The 24513-nt window shown below is 45.7% G+C and overlaps 1 long non-coding RNA gene across 3 annotated transcripts in view; it reads right to left on the reverse strand.

Moving 5' to 3' along the window:
- Positions 1 to 494: 494 nt before the first annotated feature.
- The window catches only part of LOC109285611 (uncharacterized), a 56724-nt gene continuing 32705 nt past the window's right edge, over positions 495 to 24513 (reverse strand). For 2 of the 3 annotated variants that reach the window (XR_002093408.2, XR_002093407.2), the window contains 3 exons: positions 17652 to 17828; positions 8824 to 8954; positions 495 to 1597 (listed from right to left, as the gene is read on the reverse strand). This is a non-coding gene — a long non-coding RNA (uncharacterized LOC109285611). The remainder of the gene's footprint in view (positions 1598 to 8823; positions 8955 to 17651; positions 17829 to 24513) is intronic. The other variant, XR_002093410.2, reaches the window with a different exon arrangement.

Below are 24513 nucleotides of genomic sequence, written 5' to 3' on the forward strand. Positions count from 1 at the left end.
GGGGATTTGAATCCAAAACAACTCAGAGACGGAGGGGGGGGTGGGGGGGGATGGTCACAGCTGAAGCAGGTTGTGCTGTGTGGCAGCACAGCTGTCAGGGGCAGGAGAGAGTTGCAAAGGTGAGGTGGAGAGAGAAATTCTGCAGTGACCTTTTTCTTGATAATTCATTGCAGCAAATGATGGAGGTTGTAGGAGGCTCAGCAAACCAGAGGGGTTCATTTCCCCAGGCAGGGACGCTGCCAGCAGCTGAAGTGCCCAACTCTGTTTCTGTATGTTGAGTGTTCAGGGCAGTGGAGGCCACCTATGGGCATGCAGTGGGGAGGAGGAGAAGCAATCACAGCCCTGTCCCCACTTGTCTTATCATTGGGGGTCATGCAGAGGAAATGAGGGGAGGGGTGTTGAGAAGAACTTGCCCTTGGGGGCTGTTGGCACTGGATTTATGACCCAGATACCTTTTTCCAGGTGGACCCAAACCCTCAGATTGAACAACAACCTTTCCATTCAATAATAGGCAAACTTTATTGATACATACTGGTAGCAGATAAGAATAATGCAGGCAAGGCAAACAAAATAACCTCCCCAATCCTATATCTACCATTCCTAGGGCTGTCGCAGAGAGAAGATACTTCTGACCAGTATGCAAGCTGGAGGTCAAGGGCCAAGGCTAACTTCTCGCCCCCACCCCAGCCCCCCAACACACACACAGTGGCATGGGTGACACAGGCTGATGGTTTGCCCTCTGTCCATGGTGACTTTGGGTTCCCTCCCCAGGAACCATTTGCTATTCTGAAATCCCTCCTTTTGTATTCTTTCTCCTCTCTGATGAGACTTCATTCCTGAGTATCACTGGTTGGTTTCCCTGTGGTAGTCATACTGCCCACATTCTGTCCTATCAGTATAGTCCTTTGTTCCAACAAACCCATCACATGCACACATCTTAATTTAGTCTGTTTACCAAAAACAGAAATCCCAAGATTAAAGGGTCTCCTGATTCAATTCAGAGATTCGGCTGCCGAATAAGGCCAGATCTCCGCCGAATCGAATCTGCGACCAAAGCTTCACACAGCCCTATTAGTTACTATGTTAGTAACTGCTGTTTAGGAAGAAAAAAAAACTGCTGACATGTTGTGGGGCCCAGGACCCAGCACTTTAAACTCAGCATGCTCTAGCACATTCTCAGAAGAGACCGAACATTAGTCGCACCCAGCTTTCCCAACATTTGTATCGATTTGGCGCTTTTATCTAATAGCTGATTGAATCAGCTTTAGCTAAAAGCACCACAAAGTCCCACTGAAGTGCCTGATCTATGCAGATACTGCAGAGCCAGGTCAAAATAATGCACTGCTGCTTCCAGTAGAGTGGGAGGGGGGGGAGGAGGTTGTTTTGTTTTTTCCATGTCTGTCAGTGCCCGAGGAACACTTCACAATGGAGGTGAGTGCAAGATGTGGCAAGATGTTTGCTCAGTCTCTATGTGATGTTGGTACAGGGGACAAGATGACGGAGTCTAGTGCCACAGAGGTATATTTCCTACTTATCAAAGAAAAGGGACAGATCCCTGTGGAGACGATCTCACAGTTTATAGGAAAAACAGCAGCACCTAAACAAAAACAAAGCAAGCAGAGAGGTAGCCTTGGAGTACTGTGTCCTCTTGAACTGGGCTGTCCCCAAACCAGTTATTTCTAACCAACTTTTCCATCTACTGCCAGATACATTTGTGCCTTTGAAATATCATGATTCATCATGAGCTGTATAGTTATGGTTAAAATAAACCTGGGACTCTCCAATTTGGGTAATTAGCTGTGTTAAAATTTGGGGCTTACTGTAGTCCCTTCAGTGGAGCCAGTTTTTTTGGACCATGTTTGTGATCCTGCTTAACAAGTATGGAAGAACAAGATATATGTGTAGTAGGCTCCTTTCTCTGCATTTATACTATGATTGTTTGGTAATCAACCCCAACCACCCATTGTTTTGCAAAATCAACTTTATGTTGTGATCTTGCCCTGTAATTTTCACCAGAGAGAATAAGGGAGATGACTTTCTTGGCTAAAAAAAACAAAATTATGTTAATATTTTTATGGCTTTAGTCATTTCTCTCTTGAATAAGCCAACTATTTGCCCTCTGTTGTCTGCATAGTTTTGGCATATACAGGTAGAGATTCTTATATATGCTCTCCAGAAGCTTTTGTAGGTTATGAAAAACATTATTCTTTGTAACAGCAGAAAAATAATTTGGTTCTGTCTTTTAATTTTACCAGCAGGGAACTAATTGCAGGAGTTGCATGCTGAGCTTCACTGCCACAGAGGTGGGTTATTAGCAACCTTCCTGCTTTCTCACAGTGGTCATGATGATGTCTTTTGCTAAAGGTGAAATAACACACAGTCCATTTTTAATACTTATAATGTAGCTCAGTTTGAGGATCTGGAGACAGTAAATGTTTTGAAAGCTTGCATATTGAATTTCACTTTTTTGCTTTGTTCCACCACGATCTGCAGGCTTGAATCCTGAATTAAGAGCTTGATGCCATCCTTGTTGAGGTAGAGAGTAAAATTTCCGTCAACTTTAATAGTTCAGGATTAGGTTTAACATGCCTACCTTTAGGTAAGTGGAGGATAGTCCAAGAATATTACAGTGCTCTTACACGGCATTTTAAACCCTGATGACTCATTCTTCCTACTCTGAGTGACTGGCTGAGCTGTAAAAACCTTTGCTTCATGAGAGGCTTCAGTAATTAGGATCTACTGAACTCTTGGTGGCTGTTGGCCGATTTCATGCACAGACCGCAGGGCTACAGCCATTTTCATGGGGGGAGCACAGTGGGCCCCCAATGCCTTTGACTGGCCAAGTGGCTCCAGTGTCCCTGTCCCTCACTTCTGATTGGCTGCAAGGGTTGTCCATCATGTGGCCCCATCCCTCACCAATTTATACCCCATGTATTGACCACAGCCACGGTTTGCCACACAACAGAAAAGCATCTCTAAGGGATCTTGACATGGAAAGTCTGCAGCATGGTGACCAGCACCCATGGTGGGGTTAACGCCACTGCTGCTCACCCCATCACCACCAAATGGCATGTCCAACAGGAAACTTGACTTGGAAATTCTGTGGCGAGATGAGTGGCAGCAGCATTAACTCCTTGGGTCCTGGCCCTGCCTATTAGTGGCTATGGCAAAGAGGGGTTAATGTTGCAACCTCTTACCCTGGTACAGAATTTCTCACAGACCACATGGTGCCATTTGGACAGCACTGGATGTGAAGGTATGCCATTGCTGTGGCATTAATATTTATGAAGCTAACTGACAGCTCTGTCAAATACAAGCATCAAAACAAAGTCAGTAAAAAAATTATTTGGATATTTCAATTAACTTGCTTCTGTCACCATGGCTTCTAGCAGACAAAAAAAATACATGCTTTACTGGAAGAGACAATGCTCCACAGAGTCTGCATAGATTGTACGCTTCAGCAGGGCTTTTTGGCACTTTTATCTACAGTTGATTCAATCAGCTATTAGATAAAAACACCAAAAAAGCCCTGCTGAAGCACCTGATCTATACAGATGTTGAGTGAGCCAGCTCAAACTGACATGATGCCTCTTCTGGGCACATGCTGGGTTCAGCATAGGGGCACACTGAGTTTTAAAGTAAAACACTGGAGGTTTGTTTGTTTGTTTGTGTCTGTAAGCAGCCCATGTGATTGATAAGGTAATGCAGATAAGAAAGTAATAAGGCTCTTAACTATGAAACTTACATATTGGAGACAGGCCAAGTCTAGAACTTCAGTTTTGATCCTTTTTTGAATTTCAGAATAAGCTTTGATTCCAGGTCCTATCTAATTCCAGGTTCAGAGGTAGGTGAAACTGAAATGTTGTGAGATGAGCTGTTTTTAATGAGATTTCTGCCATTTGGGCCTAAAGAATAACCCATGTCAAATCTGCACCGTTGCTTACTTAAGCAGTGAATACAGGCCTCACAATTCATCTCTATTTAAAATATATTTTCAATATGTGCAACCTGGACCTTGACACTACAGAGTTTAGATGGACTTCTTTATCTAGGCTGTTAACAAGAATCTATTTAGTGGCATAATTATGCAGTTGTAATAGATTCCAAGAAGTTAATAATAAACCCAGCAATATACTACTCAACCAGAAGTGTTATTACTTTAAGTTGACAGCATTGTTTTAAGCAATAATTTTAAGCACTGAAGGGTTTTGTTTAATTTCTTTTTGTTCAAATGATCTTTCCACACTTCTCTAGGAAGGCCTTCCGTCACAAGCTGGAAGAATTTACACACAGTTGCCTGACATAGCTGCCCCAGGAGCTTGCGAAAAGAGAAGTCCCAAGCTGGAACCCTGCATCCAAGCACTCGTGAATACTCTGGTGCTCAAAATTTGGCTCTCAGTTTTATCTCTTGGACCGTATCTAGTACAGATGTGTAGTTGACCAATTTGTGAGTCAACTATTTCTTCACATCGGAAGGGCTGGTTCTTTCCATCTCCTGAAGGTAAATACAAAGGCCAAATCTCCACCCCTTCTGAACACAACATTCTCTTTTGATATGTTATATAAAAGCATACAGTTTTAAGCTTAAAGACTGATTAAAATCACTGCTTTGCTCCATAAAGAAACCTTCTGACTAGCTGGAAAGATGAAGCTCTCTACTCTCTTTGGTTTGCTGTTTGTCTTGATCCTGTGTTTCAGTGCCTTTTCTGCAGAAGGTAGTGAGTTCCTTTATTTATGACTGCATTCTTTTTTCTCATTCTTTTACTTTTCAACTTAATGTATGTATTTTTTTTTTTTATTTTAAGGTTGATCTTCAGGTCTATAAAATAGCTAAAACCTGGTATTCAGGGAAGGAGGGTTGCAATTAACTTTGAAGAGAATCTGCTGGTTTTGGTCTTGTATCAATGTTTTCCACTTTATATAAGGACTACCTTTGCAAAGCAACCTTTCATTCTTTGTTGCATGTTGTATATTGCAATCGCTGTATTGTTCTTCCTCTGGGCAATCTATTGTTACATTTTCCAGAAAACACCTCTTTGGCTATTCTTACTGGTGAACTTCATAAAACTAGTCAATTTCCTGATTAGCACAAACCACATTGGCATAATGACAACCTGTTTGTACTAATGGGACAAAGGGCCATTAAACCAAATTAGATTTTAAAAACCTGAGATAAAAAGGCAATCACTTATACCTTTACACCTCAGGGTTTTTTAAATTATCCTATTGCCTTTTCACCAAGCAGTCAGCACTTTTGTTTTCCCAGTATTATAAACCATTTCCCATTACAGAATCAGTTTAATTTTCATTAAATATTGCTGTTCAGTTAAACCAACATCGTTTTTATTCATCAACCCAACACAACATGTCTGGTTCTATTTTAATTCTGGGTTTGCAGGGAGATAGTCTACAGATCATTTTCCAATTTTAACCTTCACTGTTGTTACCTGCTGATATCCAGCAGTTAACTTGGCTTTGCAGAATCTCAGAGGGAGGTCCATGCTTCTCCTGTACAGCTTATTTTCCATATAGATGTAGACAATGAAGATCAGATATCCACAACAGACTGAATGTCCAAAGTTTAAATGGGGCAGTTTTCTTCAAAATAACCCAATTACAGAAAATATAGAGTATCATTGGAAGATCTCGTAAGTCATTTTATGGGTGGATCTGATGAGCAGAAAGGTTCTGTTGCATTGAAACAGGTTAAACAATACCTGCGACTAGCCCAGTTTTCAGATGTGTCAAAATTGCTTCTGATTTCTGGTTATGGTTTCTCTATTTGCCAAAATTTAAGTGAACAAATGTCACTCTGAGCTGTTTGTAAATAATTCTCTTCCAGAAGGATGATGATAACGTGCATGTCAAAACACACGCTACCTCACTACATACATAACACACCTCGCTAAGTCTGCTGGGGGAGAAAAGGGACTGCACAGAGAATATTGTTTTATTTACAAACAAACATATTGATCTAAGCTAGTTTATCACTAATGTGAGGTGAGGTTGCTAAATTTTGAGTGAGGCTACCTAAGTACTCTGTTAAATGATCGCCAGGATCCAAGAAATCTGTTTATGACAGAAAAATCTAGAAAAATGTGGAATTTGTGATTTACAGAGAATCTTTAGAACTGCCAGGGAAAAAAACCTTGCTGAAGATAAAATGCAGGCTCCTGTTGGGGTAAGGAGAAGCTGCTGGCACATGGGGAAGCAGCCAAGATGACGGCTGAGAGGGCTGCCCATTGTGTCGCCTTGCCCCTCTCCACCAAGTAGTGGTGAGGGGCGGGGCTACCTAAAGGGCAGCCCTCTCAACCAGTCATTAGTGAAGATAGGGGCTGCCACTGGGGGACCCCTTGGCCAATCAGCATTGTGAGGGGGCCCACCAGAGAAATAACATGATTTTTTTACCAGAGAACTTTGTGTTTTTTTATCATGGAAAACTAGGATCCATAATGATCATGCATCAATGCAGTTAGAAACCACAAGAATGGGGTGGAGGGGGGGAGCTTTAATGTGAAAGGAAGTTCTAAGCCACTAATTAGTCTAGTGGTAGGAGAATAAAGCAGCACTCCCATCAAGCTAAAGCAGATCAACTGGTCTTACTCAACCCAACAGCTCCAATCTTAGACCTTCCTAATTCATGCCTACTGGTTCCTTTCCTCTCACAACTGGTCAATTCTTGGCTGTATTTACAGTGAGAATTGATGGAATTTCTCCCCATCATGGTCTAGCCCAGGGATGAGCAACTATTTCTGCTAGAGGGTTGCTTAATGAGTTTTGGTGAGCTGTCAAGGGCCACAAACCAAAATCTTTCAGAAAATACCATTTTAACAAATTATAGATAAAAATGAATTGTATACTAAAAAATCAAACTTTTATCTTAACATATTTTAATTTTATTTAAAAAATAATAATTTTGTCCTGATTTGTTTTCTGAGTAGTGTATATAGAGGTGATTGCATAATAGTTCAAAATAAAGTCTTACTCTTGTATATTGTGTGTGTGGGGGGGCAGCTGTAGGGATGGGTGAGCAGAGGGGTGGGCATGTGGGTGTATGAGAGGGTGGGTGTGTGTGTATGTATGGGGGCTGCCCTCATGCTAGGTCCTGGAAGTTAGCTGGGGTGCAGAGAGAAAGGGATGGGGGGCAAGGGGAAATGTGCAGGAGAGCTTACCTGGGCAGTACAGGTGCAGTCTGTCCCCCCCTATCCAACCTATGGCTGCCCCCATGGTGCTCTGCATGAAGCCAGTCCTCACCTCCTCCCCCCCCTACCCAGTCCTGGTCAACATGCACAGCTTCCCAGTGGGGCCGCTTCTGGTGTGGCTGCAGCTGCCTGGGTACTGTTCAGCTCCCCCTACCTCCAGTGGCTTGTTCTCCTCTACCTGCCTTTGCTGTACTGCTCTGGGCAGCAGGCAGTGTGAGTAACCCATGGGGACGTGCACTGGACAGCAGATGCCCAGCCAAGCAGGGGGGAAGCTGCAGCCAGATGGCTTCTGCCCCATTATGCAAGGCTCCAGCTTCTGCTCACAGCCATCTTCCATCCACTCTGCCTGCCTGGTACAATGAGCAGCCACTTGAGGGTGGCCACCTGTGGGCAGGGGGAACCAAACAATACCCAGGCAGCTGCAGCAACGCTGAGAGCAGCCCACCAGGAAGCTGTGTGCACTAGCTGGGGCCAAGGTGGGTGGGAGCACAGTGTAGCCTGCCCCTGGTAGTACCAGGTGAGACTCATCCCCAGGTGGAGCACCATGGGCCAGATATAATCAATTGGTGGATGCCCACCCATGGGCCAGATAAAATCTGTTGGAAGGCCATATCTGGCCCGCAGGCTGTATTTTGCCCACCCCTGGTCTAGCTGTAGTATAGCTACCCTATTTCCAGCAATGATCAGAATACCTGTGTGTGCACGTTGGTGCTGGGAACAGGAGGAACGTGGTGTTATCTAAAGCTTTTCAGGGTAAAACTACATTGGTAAAAGTATCCAAGTACATTGCTATGTTCTTTATGTATCTCTCTGGCTCTGTATCCAACTGGTAACATGTTTTGGGTTTTTTTCACTCTTAGGTCGGAGAGTTAAAAATTGCTGCAGAAAATTTAAAGGTAATAAAAGCATCCATAATGGTAATTACTCCATTTTCATTATATTAATTAGTAAATGTTTAGTCATAATATTTGGCACCATAATGCTTTCCATCTGTGAACTTATAGCATCTTTCACCAAGGTAAGTTGTCATACAATCATAGAAAAGTAGGGCTGGAAGGGACCACAGAAAGTCATCTAGTCCAGCACCTGGGCCAAGGTAGTATCATCCCTGATTGATTAAACCATCCCAGCCAAGTGTCTTTTTAACCTGCTCTTAAAACTTTCAAATGATGGAGACTCCATAGTCTCTCTGGGTAGCATGTTTCAATGCTTAACCATCCTCATAGTGAGAATGTTCTTTCTAATCTCCAATTTAAATTTCCCTTGCTGCAATTTGAGACCGCTTCTGTTCCATGCTGCCCCAGAAAATAGGCTATCTGCATCTGCTGTATAAACCACCCTTCAAGTATCTGAACACTGTTGTCAAATACCCCCTCCATCATCTCTTCTCCAGACTAATTGCTGTATTTACTCAAATCCAAAATGATTTTGAATTTTTAAGATGACCCCCCTCAATAATTTATATTCCATATATGGAAAACTATAACTGTGGCAGTGAGAGTGAAGGGCCAGACCCCCACCCCTTGCTCCCTTGCCCTGTGCTCCCCTTCCATCTGCCCCTCCATGCCTTTGCCTGCCTCCCAACCCCCTGCTCTCCCTTGTACCTCCTCTCATCACTTACCTTCTGGTGCAGCTCTACACCTCCAGGACAGGCAGCAACAGTGGCGACCCAGGCATGGCCCCAGCCAAACCTCACTAGGGAGAAGTGGTGGTAGGTCTCAGATGGGCCAGGTCAGGGCTGGCAGGACTGGACTTGGAGCAGAAGGTAAGGAGAGGGGTCAAATGGGTTGTGGGGGAAGGGCAGGTACTGGCATGGGGGGCAGGTTGCAGGTTCCTCCCCATACCCTGTGGTGTCCCCTATGATATCCTAGCTGCATGGCTCAACCCCCATCAAATAAGCCATTCAGGCCTGAATCAGGGAGCAGCTCAGCTCTGGCTTCAGCCCCAGCCAGAGCTGAGGCTTGTTTTTTCCCCATGTTGATTGTGGGGGGAAAGAAACCTCATCTTGCATGTTAGTACATATAGTAATCATAGGTTTTATCAACTTTTCCTTATAAGTCATGTTTCCTAGACTTCTAATTATCTTGTTGCTCTATTCTGGACACTTTCTAATCTGCCGACATCTTCCTTCAAGTGCAGGGCCCACAATACTCTTAAATAAGGCCTCATCAATGGCAAATAAAGTAGGAGAATCATTACCCTTGTCGAATTTCATTCCATTTTTGAATTTTGATTTTTTTTTTGGTGGGAAGGGGGGAGGGCAGAGGGAAGAACTGTTTCTCAAGCTTATGAAGGTCATTCTGCATCATATCCCTATCCTCCAGAGTGTCTGCCACTCCACCTAACTTGGTGTCATCTGCATAATTGCAAAGTGTGCCCTCAATTCCATCCTCCAAATCATTAATAAAACCATAAATAATACTAGACCCAGGATGGACTCCCAGGCAACCCTCCTCAGTACCTCCTCTCAGTTAGATATTGATCCATTGATGACCACTCATGGAGCATGATCATCCAATGTGACTCTTGCAATTAGAGAAAAGTGGGCACTGGGAGGGGTATGTAATTTATAACTTGTCTAATATTACACAGTGAGTCAGTGGCTCACTTGGGAATAAACTGTCTCCTAATTACCACTTGTGTTCCCTAGCCAATAAATAGCTTTGCCTATCCTTTAAGATGTTAAGTGCTAGATAAGTTCTAAGAATTTGTATTAAATTCAGGCTCCAAAAAAAGTAACAATAAAATCTAGTATTGCAGGTAAGGGACATGTGCTTTTTCTCAATACATTCATCCTAGTTAGATCTTCACAGTTCTACAGAAAGCCAGATACAATGGAGGATAAAAGCAAACTTTCATTTTATTTCTGTCAAGGTATCAGAGCTGCAGACCCAATAGCTTCCATACATGCAATTCGGTCATAGCAGAGGAGTCCAAGTATTTTCTGAATAAGAGTACACTCATACTCAGATTAAACAGAAATGTTTCTAATGAGACACTTTCTGGACTGAAAAAGGAAAGGACCACAAGTTATTCTATAGGGAAAAGAGGAAAAGAAGGTTGCTGAATTGCTCTTGGCTTGCTGGCATTCAATCCAAATCAAACCGTGTTGATTAGCAAGACGCGTAACTCAAGATTTTCGAAAGTGTAAAAATGCTGAGCACATCTTAGGCTAAGCACTTCAAATTGCTAGCCATTTCTGAAAATCATAGTTGTTGGGTATCTTTTTGTTTTCTACCAAAATGGTCTTAATGTCAGAATGAAAATTCTGAAAGTAACATTTCATATCTGTAACATAAGTATTGGCTTTCTGTGTAACTTCATTTTTATTTGCTTGAAATACTCCTCTGTGTGTGTGTGTGTGTGTGTGTGTGTGTCCATATTAAGGGCTGTGTGAAATTTCTCTGAATATTTTGTTTCGATGCATTTCGAGCTCGAAGAGTGAAATCAAAACAAAACAAAAGGCTTTGAAATGGCTTCAAAACGAAACAAGGGCACTCAAAACTATTTGAAAGTTTCTAAACATTTCAACTTTCAAAGCTGGGCTTACTTAGCTTCAGTGCTACTTCCCGGTGGCAGCAGCAGCTTCCTGTCATTCGGTATGCAGATTGGGGGCTCGCACCCCCTGGAGAGCTGGGGGCCTGTGCTGGACTCCTCCTTGGGGTGCAAGCCCCTGGATCTGCCCTGGATGAGAGGAGGCTCAGACTGCAGCAGCAGCAATCTTCTCCGGTATTGGGCACAACCCACACCTAGCACCAGTTCCAGGTGAACAAGTAGCCTGAGCCTTATAGATTCATAGATGTTAGGGTCAGAAGGAACCTCAGGAGGTCATTGAGTCTGAACCTGTGCCCTGGGCAGGAAAGAGCATTGGGATCAGACGACCCCAGCTAAGTGCTTGTCCAGTCTCATCTTGAAGATCCCCAAGGTAAGGGAGAGCACCACCTCTCTTGGAAGTCCATTCCAGATTCTGGCAACCTTTACTGTGAAGTTCTTTCTAATGTGCAACCTAAATCTGCTCTCTGTCAATTTGTGGCCATTGTTCCTAATTACTCCAGGAGGTGGCCTAGTAAATAGAGCATCTCCTATTCCTTGCTGCCCTCCCCAGATGAATTTATAGGCAGCCACAAGATCACCTCTCAGCCTTCTTTTCCAAAGGCTGAAGAGATCTAGGTCTCTCAGTCTCTCCTTTGTAGGGCCTTGCCTGCAGGCCTCTAACCATATGAATGACCCTCCTCTGAACCCTCTCAAGATTCTCCACATCCCTCTTGAAGTGCGGTGCCCAAAAGTGGACGCAGTACTCCAACTGCAGCCTGACCAGTGCTGCATAGAGAAGCATCACCTCCCTGGACCTGTTCATCATGCATCTGCTAACACATGATAAAGTATGGTTAGCCTTGTTGATCACTTCAGCACATTGACAACTCATGTTCATCTTGAAGTCAACTATGACTCCAAGATCCCTCTCCTCTGCTGTGCTCCTGAGAAAGTCATCCCCCAGCCTGCAAGTGTGTTAGTGGTTGTTTTTGCCCAGGTGCAGCACTTTGCACTTGGCTTTGTTGAACTGCATCCTATTTCGTTCTTCCCATTTTTCCAACCCGTCCAGATCCACCTGTATCTGTTCCCTACCCTCTGGTGTGCTGACTTTGCCCCATAATTTGGTATCATCTGTGAACTTGGACAGGGTGCTCTCTACACCCTTGTCCAAATCACTGATGAAGACATTGACATTGAATAGCACCAGTCCAAGCACCATCCTTGCAGGACTCCACTGCTCACATCTTTCCAGGTTGATATCAACAAATCCACCACCACTCTCTGGGTGCAACTCCTAAGCCAATTTGCCACCCACCTGACCATGTAATCATCTACATCACATCTTCTCAGTTTATTTATGAGAACAGAATATGATACTGTATCGAAGGCCTTCTTAAAGTCTAGGCAGATAACATCTACCTCGACTCCTGCACATTGCTTGAGCAGCTATGCCAGCGGCTCTGCTATGACACTGGCCAATTCCTTCAACACCCTTGGACGAAGTTCATCCGGACCCGCTGATTTGAACACATCCAGCCCCTCCAAGTGCTCCTTCACTAAGTCTGCACTAACAGTTGGTGTGCTGGTATCCCTCCTGTGTCTATCTGTGATCCAATTGGCAGATTTGTCTTGGTCTGTGTCTAGGAATACAGATGCAAAGAACTTGTTGAAGAGCTCAGCTTTGTCCCCCTTGTCTGTCACCAATTGCCCTGGTTTGTCCTGTAAGGGTCCTATGTTATGCCGCACCTTCCTTTTGCTCCCTATATCCAGGAAGACGGACTTTTTGTTGTCCTTAATTTTTGTTGCCAGCCTAAGTTCTAATCCTGCTTTGGCCTTCCTAACTGATTCCCTGGAAATGCAAGCCAGGGAAGTATACTCTTCCTTGGTAGCTACCCCCTGTTTCTGCAGCCTGTATACCTCTTTCTTTGCCCTTAGGCTTTCCTGGACTTCCCTGTTCAGCCACGAGGGCTTCTTGGCCCCTTTGCCCCCTTTTATGCTCAATGGGATTGTCTCCTTCTGTACTCGTAGGATCACTCCCTTGAGGAACAACTACCCCTCCTGAACCCCCATTTTGCCAGTGCTCTTGAGTTTTAATGCCTCACTAACTAATCTCCTGAGCACACTGAAGTCAGACTGTCTGAAGTCTAGCACTTCAGACCTGCTAGTTCATTTACCCATACTTTGCCGGATAGTGAATTTACTCAATTGATGGTCACTATCCCCTAGGTTACCTTGTACTTCCAGATTCCCCATCAGGTCATCCCCTGTAGCCAACACCAAGTCCAGCAAGGCATTTCCCTTAGTGGGATCGTATACCTCCTGCATTTAGTGGAGGTCCTGTATGCAGGTTAAGAACTTATGTGAGCAGTTAGATTTGGCTGACTGCTCCTCCCAGCAGCTGTCAGGGTAGTTTAGGTTACCCATGACAACCATATCTCTCAACTGTACAGCCTCTGAGAGCTGTCTGGAGAATTCCAGATCTAGCTCATCCTCCTGGTGTGGTGCTGTATAATAGACCCCCACTACCAAGTCCTTTTCCCCGTGACCCCCTTGTATCCTGACCCACAGTACCTTGGTTTGGCCTTCCTCTGATCCCATCTTGATTATGAAGAATGTATATTGTTCCTTAACATAGAGAGCAACACCCCCACCCCTTTTCCCCCACTCTATCCTGTCTGTACAACCTGTAAGCCTGTAACCAGGTGAGCAAGCAGCATGAGCCTCCTCTCATTAGGGTGCAGATTGGGGGGCTCACACCCCTGGGAGAGCTGCGGGGCTGTGCCAGACTCCTCCCAGGGGTGCAAGCCCCCAAATCTGCACCCCAGTGAGAGGAAGCTCAGCCTGCTTGTCCCACCTGGGACCAGTGCCTCCCACTCACCTCCCCGCCTGGCTGCATCCCCTCCACAGCTTACCAGCACCAGCAGATGCACTCTTGGCCCCCTGCACAGTGGGGGGCACTGCAGCTTAGCCCCAGCCGCCAGATATCTGCTGCCTCTGCCACAGCACGCTGCTGCTTCCTGGCTCAGAGCAGCGCAGGGATGTGTGCTTTTGGGCACCTCTGGGTTGTCACCCAGGGCTGCATGCTGCTTGCAGGGATTGCTGGCCACACCAGCCCAGGTCGTGCATGCACAGAAGTGGCCTCGCCAGATAGCGCAGGGCTCATGCACGCAGGACCTGGACTGGTGTGTCTGGTGGTCCCCACAAGCAGCACGCAGGCCTGGGTGACAGCCTGGAGCTGCCCAAAAGCACATGGCCCCATACCACATCGTGCCAAGCTGGGCAGCACCAGCGCGCTGTGGCAGAGGCGGTTGGGCCGAGCCATGCTGCCCCCTGCCATGCAGGGGGCCAAGAGTGTGGCTGCTGTTGCTGGTAAGCTGCAGGAGGGCTGGAGCTGGGCAGAGAGCATGCAGGGGGTTGTAGCTAAGCAGGGAGGTGAGCAGAGGGCACTGGTCCCAGGTGAGACAAATAGGCTGATCTTCCTCTCACCGGGGTACAGATTTGGGGGCTCGTACCCCTGGAAGGGCTCCTGGGCTGTGCCAGACTCCTCCCAGGGGTGCAAGCCCCTGCATCTGCACCGGATGCGAGGAGGCTCGGGCTGTGGCAGCAGCAGTCTTCTCCAGTGCTGGGCACAGCCCACACCCAGCACTGGTCCCAGGTGGGACAAGCAGCCTGAGCCTCCTCTTGGAGACCCAACAGATCTTGGGGCTTGCACTCCCGGGAGGGCTACCAGACTGTGCCGGACTCCTCATGGGGATGTGAGCCCCCAGATCAGCGCCGGATGAGAGGAGGCTAAAGCTGCAGCAGCAGCAATCTTCTCTGGTGTCGGGCACGGGCTGCACCCAGTGCCAGTCCCAGGTGGCAGCAGCATCCTCTTGTCATCCAGTGCACAGATCTGGGGGCTCACACCCCTGGAAGGAGCCCAAAGCACCACAGTCCTTCCGAGGGTGTGAGCCCCTGGATGAAAGGAGGCTGGTGCATATGAGCAGACTGTCAGCAATGTAGGGTTCTTTATAGACAGCAAACAGACAAAGGGAGTAAAACTACCTGGAGTAATTACAATTTTTATTCAAATATGCAGGGACAGAACTTGATGTATTTTCCCAATGCTTATTGATACTATTTTATAGTCCATAAAAAGAAGTATATTCTTTCTCAGACACTTTTTTTTAAAACACCTTCTAATATACTGGCATTTCTACCCATTTAATGTGTTTAATTCAGTGGTGGCTCCCATTTTTATGTATCCTTGTTTGAACCCCAACTGCCTGGGGACTAAAAGGGTCGGTGAAGAGTCTGATCCTGAGAACATTTCAGCTATTTACATTCCTTTATGAAAATGGTCTCATTGACTAATGTCTTTTAGGATCAGGACATAAAACTGAAAGACTAACTGAACTTTTTAGAAATCATTTGTTATATATAGAAGACAAATTTTATAGGGTAACTTAATTTCCAAATGTTTCCAAACTCTTGAGAGTCTGAGAAATGTTGTTAAATCAAGTATTTATATGAGTACATAATAGCATTGCTATTATGTTGAAGGCAGGAATAAAAATGTTCCTAGTATCATTATACTATATACATAATTTGGCCTATGATCTGATTTCTTATTTCCTATTGTTGATTGATCTTTCAGATATGTTATCAAATTATTTGTCTAGTTGTTACCTGCATACTTGTTCTTCTTTTTAATAAGTTTCAAAATTGTTTTTACTGAGTTATACTTTCTTGTATTTAAGTGACCTAGAAAGAAAAGTTTATGCTCTCTCAAGTTTTCCTCTTATGAATGAATTTTGAGTAACATTTGCACATGGAATGCTAGTGTCGCTTAACCACATAAGCTTGATCCTTTGATATCCTGGATATTTGCTGTTATTGTTGAGAGCAAAGAACTCTGAGCACCCTGCAGGACTGTGCCCAGGATCAGGGGTATATGACTGATTTTATTGACGGAGGAAACTGGGCACTGTTCCCATTCCAATTCTTTTCAAGATATATGATGCTGTGATTCACTCTGAATTATGGTTTAATTGTGGTGTAGATTAGTGCCAGACAATTTTTTGCCTCTTGAGTCAATTGCACCTTTGGGAGCTTTGGCAGTACTTTTCCAGGCCAGCCTGAATAGGTTTAGGGTTTTTTCATCTTTTCTCAAGTGAAAGAAAGAGGCCAGAGATCATGCTATGTTCTGTGTATCAGAGCCATTAGGCATACATGTTTTTCCCAATTTAACCAACTGCCTCTGCAAACACTGAGCTGAAATTAAATGGGTGTAGTTATTACTCTGTATTAATCTAAGACACCTTCCCACAGTGTGGTGATCTTGCAGATATTTCAGACTCAGGTTGTAAAGATCCCTTTGTTCTTTATGATTGGTTCTAGAGAGAGTATCTATATGGAAGTGGCCTTTTTAGCATGTGTTTCTAAGACTGCCATTTTTCATGACTAAATACTCCAAGGTTTCCTGGATCAATGGGACAGAACTGTGCTAAGAAAAGAGAAATCTCATAAAAATCTGCAAAGCCACCACATTATTCTTTGTAAGCATTTCCTATGATGCAACAGAATTGTTTTAAGGGAGACCAGAAAAAAAGTTTGATTGATTGCTAAAAGACTTGCAAGCTTCTGAGTGCTTCCCACTAAACACTGCCTTCCTTTTCTTTCTATTTTGAATCTGTTTTACAGGTATGAGACATGCACAGAAACCACCACGCTGCAAACGTTGCTATCCAGCAACAAAACCCAGTGTTTTGCAGCCAGGGCCTCTTTCTCAGATTTAAAGTGAGCAGTATCTGCAAAGGATAAATATCTGTGTCCACAGCAGTCTGGCTACCGATGTCTCTCATCATAATTTTACTTGCTTTGGGCTCCTCTATAGCAAATTATCCTTTCAATAAATAACTTCTGAGTGGGCAGTTTGTTTGTTTGTTTGTTTGTTTGTTTGCTTGTTTTCAGAGACTCCTAGGTCATTAAGGTGTTCTCTCTCTCTCTCCTCCCCCCTTTAACATCTTTCTTTCATTTCCATAAGGTTAAATCTCTCCCACAGAGAAGCCAAAATGATTCAGTGACAGCCCAGTTCACAGGTCATGAGGCTTTCCATATTTATGTGTTATCTGTAAGCGGCACTCTCAACAAATAGGAGGGCAAGCCCTATTTCCCAACCACTGTATGTGGCTAAATTTGATCAACCAAATCTGTGTGGAGTTGGAGGGAGCTGCTTGTTATAAAACTACTTTTCATGGAATACACTGGTTTAACATAGAAACTACAAGTAAATGTAGCATCCGTATCTTGGATAACAGACTCTTTTGTTATCCAGAATACCAATTTTTAACAGCTACAAAAGATACTAGTATTCTGTTCCCTAACAGAAAGAACAGGAAGAGAGAAGGGGACACTTTTTTAAAGCTAAGTATTTCATCTTAGCAAAAACTTAAGTTCAGTAGTGCATCGGCAACGCAAGAAAAATAAATTGTGGGGCTCTTCCATTAAAGTATCTTATCCTGCACACATCAGTAACTTCATTCAAAGTAGAGTCAATTTAAAGTAAATAGAACAACTTGCCTGAATAACATTACTAGTGTACAAAAACATTTGCAGGATCAGCCCCTAATCTTGAAAAAAGCTAAAGGGTTTTTTTGACACACATCACTACAGCCTGAATATGGTTCAAGTTACAAATACTTGTTCTTCTTTTCTTTTCAGGAGGGTCATGTATATTTGCTTGGCATAAGTCTAAAAATAGTTTACTTGCTGATTTTTAAAAATGAACAATACATATATTCTAAGAGATATAGCCTACATTCTCTGATTAATATATTTGGATATATTTGATGGAGCCTTGAGCATATTCTGCATTTTATCAGAACAACCATGTACACTAGAATGTACAATAAAGTCATTTTTAATCATCCTTACATTTCCCCGAGTAAGTGTTGAATCCTGCCTGAGCTGTAGTTATCATCAGAGTGACCATCGGCTTCCTTTTAGCAGGTTGGTTTCTCAGGTTTACTACCATCAGCTGCCATCTGATGTAGGTCAATACTTGGAATTTCAAAGGAGCCTATGCATGCCTCTTTCTTTCTTCAAAAACTACTGGATGAAATAAAATTGAATATCTAGTTATAAAATGTATACCCAAGGGGGGGGGGGTTTCCATGCTCCCTCATCACTGGTTGCTTGTTTTTCTCCATGCTTGGTGGCTGAAGGAGGTGAATCTAGTCAGCTCTGGGCTAGACTGTCTGGCCCTTTTAGCTCAAGTTCTAAAGGCTCGATTTTTTTAGCTGTGGGACATCCCCAAGTTAGTCCCTCCTGTTAGCTGTGACCAACTGTGACTGTTTGCAGCTGCAACTGCCAAACTAACAGTAATATCCACACAGATAATTATTGACTCAAATGAGATATACAAGCATCAAATTAAAGAAAAAAATGCAAGCTCTTCACCCTTACTTCACAAAAAGTTAAATGTATCCTGGTTGATACGCTTATTAGAAAGGCACAGGTTTCTACTGATCAGGTAAGTGAAATATTAGGCATACAAAAGGAGCAAAACCATTTTCTGTTCTGAATTCAGTTCAAGGTACAAATACAGAATGATACTTTACTGTTCTCTACCAGCCTGATCCACAGCCTATTAAAATTGATTGAAAGGTTCCTATGGATTTTAAAAAACAACAGATAAGATGCCACACTATGCATGTGCTCTGGGAAAAGGGGGGGGGCACTTTTAATTTAGAGTGGCTCTGATAGCCTGTCTAATGAAAGTGCCCGCAGCACCCCATGTATTCAGCACCCCACACTTCAAAATGGTGGTGGGGGAGTTTAAACTACCATCACAGCAAGCCCATGGGGAAACTTTTGCAAATCCAGCAGGTTAAGGCACTCAAGGGAACCCACCCCTACCCCAGCCATCAAATGATATGTAGGGAAGACTAGGGCCTCAAATGGGACACTTACGTGCCTGTACACCAATGCCAGGAGCTTGGGAAATAAACAGGAGAAACTGGTCCTTTGGCTAAACAAGAATGACTACAATCTCATAGGGCTAACAGACCTGGTGGGACTCCACCTGTGACTGGACCACAGGTATAGATGGCTATACCTTGTACAGCAGAGATCGCGTAGACAAAAGGGGCTGTCTATCAAGGAAAGCTACATGTCCCTACAAGCTGACATTGGCATCCACAGTGGATGACTGGAGACCCTCTGGGTTAAAATCTGTGGTGAGCATGGCACTGGGGACAAAATGGTAGGAGTCTACTAAAGACCTCCTAATCAGGATCAAGAGCTCAACCAGGGATTCGCCAAGGAACTGACTGAGACTGCACGCTCCTGGTGCATGGTTGTCATGGGAGACTTCAACTACCCAGACATCTCATGGGAAGAGCACACGGCCAAATCCGAATGGTCGCTAAACTTCCTCATGTGCATGGATGAGCTCTATCTGACTCTAGAAATCTATGGTCTGACGAGAGGCAAAGCGATGGTACTGGCAAAGGGGGATGAACTAGTTAGTGACCTAATGATTGAAGGGAAGCTGGGAGACAGTGCCCACTTCCACCGTAAAGCTGGCAAGTCAGTCAGCAATGCAGAAGTCCTTGAATTCAGGAAAGCTGACTTTGACAAGCTCAGGAGGCTTGTTGGTAAGGCCCTAAGGGACCTTGACCTGAAGGGGAAGGGAGTTCAGGATGAGTGGTTGCTCCTCAAGGGAGAGATCCTGAAAGCACAAGCAATGTCTATCCCCTCTCGGAGGAAAGGTACCAAAAGGACACAGAAGCCCCCTTGACTCTACAAGGGGACTTCTTTTTGTGGACCTACTGTGTCTAAAAAGAAAGCTATAAAGGATGGAAGACTGGAACCACCTCAAAGGAGGAGTATTCTGCGCTCGTCTGGACCAGACCTGTAAGGAGCGAACCAGGAAATCCAAGGCTGCAACTGAACTCCAACTGGCTATATGTATCAAGGACAATAAAAAGTCCTTTTTTAGATATGTGGGGAGCTGAAGGAAAAGCAAAGGTAACATTGGACCCCTGCTAAACCAAATGGGACAACTGACAACCAACACCCAGGAAAAAGCCAGCCTGCTTAATGGGTATTTTGTATCAGTTTTTCACCAGCCTCAAGGGATGGCCAGGGTGAGGGAGAATTGTTACCCTACATCAATGTAGACCATGTGAAGAAACACCTTGAGAGGCTAGACACCTTCAAGTCAGCTGGCTCAGACAGTTTATACCCCACGGTACTTAAGGAGCTGGCAGGCATCATAGCTCAGCCACTGGCACGGATCTTTGAGAACTCATGGCGCTCAGGCGAAGTGCCCGAAGATTGGAAGAAGGCCAGTGTGGTGCCTATCATCAAGAAAGGGAGGAAAGTAGATCTGGGGAACTACAGGCCTATCAGCCTGACCTCTATCCCGGGAAAGATCTTGGAAAAAAATTATCAAAGAGGCCATTCTTGACAAACTGGCTGATGGCAACATCCTAAGGGATAGACAGCACAGGTTTGTTGGAGGTAGGTCTCGCCTGACCAATCTCATCTCCTTCTACGACCAGGTGACATATCACCTGGACAAGGGAGAAGAGATTGACATCATATATCTTTATTTTTAAAAAGACTTTGATCTAATGTCCCATGATCTCCTCATGGAAAAATTAGCCAACTGCTACCTCAGCTGCATCACAGTCTGATGGCTGTGGAATTGGCTCCAAGGTTGGACCAAGACAGAGTGGTAATAGACGGAAGTGAATCATCATGGTGCGCCATGACCTGTAGGTCTATGTGAGGAGACAGGTATTCAATCCGGCTTCAAATCTGGCCCCTTCAGATGTCAGCGATCCAATCCAGAGCTCTGGATTGGTTTGCCGCTTCAATCTGGCTGAAGTGGCTCCGAAGCTTCAGAGTCACCCCGGAGATCTGGCCATAAGGTATAATGGGGGAACAATGAAATATCTATAATGTTGTTGTTGTGTCTCTGATTTGGGTGAAACCTGGAGGATGGTAGCCCCTGCTGAGAGCATGAAGTCTGCCAAGTTTCAAGAAGATAGGTGTAGGGGTTTGGGGGGAACTGCACCCCAAATTCTCAAAAGCAAAACTCATGTCACATGTATGTGTTACACCACAGGGGGGTAAAAACTCCAGGAATGGTAGACCCTGGTAAGACCACAAAGCCTGCCAAGTTTCAAGAAGATAGGTGTAGGGGTTTGGGAGGAATTGCATCCCCAAATCTTGAATGAAAAACTCATGTCACGTACAGGGGGGTGAAAACTGCAGGGATGGTGGCCCCTGCTGAGGCCACAAAGCCTGCCAAGTTTCAAGAAGATCAGTGTAGATGTTTGGGAGAACTTCACCTCAAGCTGCTGACAGGCAAAACTCATGACATAAATGACCCTGTGTGTGTTAAGGTGCAGCAGGCTGAAAACTGCACAGGTGGTGGCCCCTGATGAAGCTACGAGTCCTGCCAGCCGTGTGTGTGTGTCTCACTGGGGGAGTCTGTCTTCTGGGGCCCTGCACTTCTGGCTGCTAACAGGCAAAACTTGTGATATGGATGGGTGACACTGTGTGTGTGCTAAGGTGCACCCTTCCTGGTGCTGGGGCCTCTGCACAATATGGCAGTGTACCCCAGTGAGGCCTCCTCCTCTCCTACATTGTCATGCCCGGTCCACCACTTTACATGACAACAGGTAAAATAAGTTAGCTGGCTCAACACCAGTAGCACCAGCAGCAGCATCAAAGGTACCCAAACGGAACTGTCACAGAGCCTTTCTTTTTATAAAGGAATTGACAGTAAGAAGATGTGTTGTGTTGGACATATGATCTTACTCATGGTGTGTGATGGCTTATCTTGTGTTTTTAAGTCTATATGTGTATTATAAAAAAAAAAAGGAGTACTTAAAAAAAATGTATCTTTGGAAGCTTTAGGGTTGAAAACCTCTTTGTCAGGCTGAGGAAGTACCTTCAGTGGGTCCTGGATGGAAGGAATAGTAAAGAAGCCAGAGGCTGGCCTGGCCCACAATGCAGGCAAGAAAGCCAGTCAGTGAAAATGGAAATGGAGGCGTTGGGGGTGAGGGACAGGCTGGGGTGGGGGGTAGGGGGAAAGGGATATGTAAAAGTGCAGAGGTGCCTGGGGTGTCAGATGTCCAGCACGTCACAATGCGCCAGAATTTCACTCTGTATATTGAGTCCATGAGTTTCTGTACCTACTACCTAGGAGGCTGATGAAGTGCAGGCCCAGCTCTGAAACGTACATTCAAACAAGCACCTAACCTCATCACCAGAACTGAAGCCAACTCCCTACAGCTCAAAACACAAAACCTGCCAACTATCTCTAGTAACCCCACAAACCACACACCAGAATCTATCAAAGACAACAATACCCAACTACCTGTGGGGCACATTCCCTACCAAAAAAACACTCTGCCTCCAGTCTCTCAGGCCTGATCCTGAGAAGGAAAAAATTACAATGCAAACCACTTTTCAGAGCTAGGCCTATGAACTGTACTTCATCAGCCTCCTAGGTAGTAGGTACAGAAACTCATGGACTCTATATAAACAGTGGCATTCTGGCACACTGTGACCTGCTGGACATCTGACACCCCAGGCATCTCTGCACTCTTACCTCTGCTGCTACATCCCCCTTTCTCCCCTACCCCCAACCCCAGCCTGTCCCTCACCCCCTGATGCCTCCATTTCCATTTTCCCTGACTGGCTTTCTTGCCTGCACTGTGGGCCAGGCCAGCCTCTGGCTTCTTTACTATTCCATCCAGGACCAAGTGCAAGTACTTCCTCAGCCTGACAAAGGGGTTTTCAACCCAAAAGCTGGCATCCTGGGAAGCTAAGCTAAGCTGAGCTCACCAGGAGCCTCACAACTGCACTGCAACCAGCATGTGTCAGGCCTGTCAAAGACATGACAGGTCTGGGCATTCCCCAGCCAGGAGTTTTTGCGTGCATGCATTAGCTGGAGGTTATGGTGCCTTCTACCCATCTTTTACCAGGGGATCATTGGTTCTGGCATTTATGGGGCTGCCACACCAGCATCAGTCACACCAAACATCCCTACCCTGGCAGGGTGCAGTTTTAGTGGTCATGCCCAGGATCTGGGGCCGCCTCCTTCCCCATAGCCCCAATCCCATACCTCCAAGTTTGTCCTGGCAGGGTAATGAGCTCAGCAGGGACATGTTCTTCCCCTGCTGGCTGGTGATGCAGTTAGTGCCCCCTCCAGCTGAAAACAGGGCATTACTCGGCTTTTACAAAACTCAAAAAAAGAAATTGGTGCAGATAGAGTGAGGAGGGTGGCACTCAGTCCATCTGCAGGTGGAGCTTGGGGAACCCCAGCAGGGGGAGGTTCACCTTTAGGAACACCAGCTGCTTCACCAATGTAGGATCCAAGCAGGCAAGGTGGGGTGTCACAACATCCCCAGGAATGCTGAACACCCTTTTGCTTGGAACACTGATAAGAGGCCAGGACAGGTGTTTCCAGGCAACCGTGGCCAGATCCTGCCACTTTCGGCTGTGGTTTGCCCAGTAGGCCAAGGGGTCACTGTCCAGTGGCTCCACATCCTCAACAAGATAGGTAGCCACCAAAGCCTCGGCGCTACCTGTGTGAGGCTGGGGTCTGGTACATTTGGACCCCAGCATTGAAGCCATGCCCATGACCCACATTGGCAGTGGCTAGTGTGGAGGAGACTGTCAGGGGCAGGTGCTGGTGCTGGGTGTGCTGGCACGGGAAAGTGGATCCCCCTCTTCCACATCCCCTTGCCTCTGCACTTTAGCCCACCTGACTTTGTTGACCAGCACCTGTGTCCAGTGATCGAGGGTTTTGGGGCTGCCAGTGCACATACTCCCCTTCACCCTTGGGTCGCACATGCCTGGCATCATGTTGACCATACTGGACCACAAGGCATCCAGCCGTCTCCTGAGGCCCTCCTTCAGCCGCCTCACCAGTGCCTGCATGTCTGATGACAGTGGCCTGCCCCAGCCAGGAACATTGATTCCCTGGAACTTCTCCATTTGGTTCTCCAGTTCCCTCGCTACGGGGATCACCTGGCTGAGGAGGGCATCGCCAGCACTAAGGGTCTCAGTGACCCCGAGGAAGGGCTTGAGGACCACCACGATCTGGAAGATGATACTCCACTCAGCTCTGTTCAGAGGGCCGCTGATCCCAATCTCCCCAAGCAAGGCCATCTCATGGATGTCCTTCTGTTGTTCCACCAACCTTTCGAGCAACAGGTATGTGGAGTTCCAATGAGTCTCCACATCGTGTATGATTCTGTGCTACGGGATGCTCAGCTGTTCCTATTTCTCCAGCAGCATCTTGCTCCCCTTGATGCTGCAGTGGAAGTAGCCTACCATCTTCCTGCATTTCAAAATCAGCTGGCTTGTAGCAGTAGCAGTAGTGGTGGTGGCACCGTCACTGGCAGCCCTGTCCCTTTCCAAGGCATCCCTCACTATTAGCCTGTGTGCCACACAGCAGATGCCAATGAAGTTGGAATCATGGACAGCATTCACCATATTGGCCCCGTTATTGGTGACCATGAACCCATGGGTGAGCTTAGCATGCCCAATAAGCCACCCCTGCACCATGCAGTTCATGGCCCCCAGGATATCCCTTGCCATGTGGGATTCATCCAGCACCTCAGCTTGCAGTAGAGCCCACCGACAGCCTGACTGATCACACCAGTGCCCCATGAGGGGGAGGTAGGCATAATCGCCATCCTGGCTGCTCCAGATGTCAGAGGTGAAGTGCAAGGCTACCTGTGGCCCTGTCTTGCACAGCTCCTCAAGT

This window comes from Alligator mississippiensis, chromosome 6, assembly GCF_030867095.1.
Source record: "Alligator mississippiensis isolate rAllMis1 chromosome 6, rAllMis1, whole genome shotgun sequence".
In the NCBI taxonomy this organism is placed as follows: domain Eukaryota; kingdom Metazoa; phylum Chordata; order Crocodylia; family Alligatoridae; genus Alligator; species Alligator mississippiensis.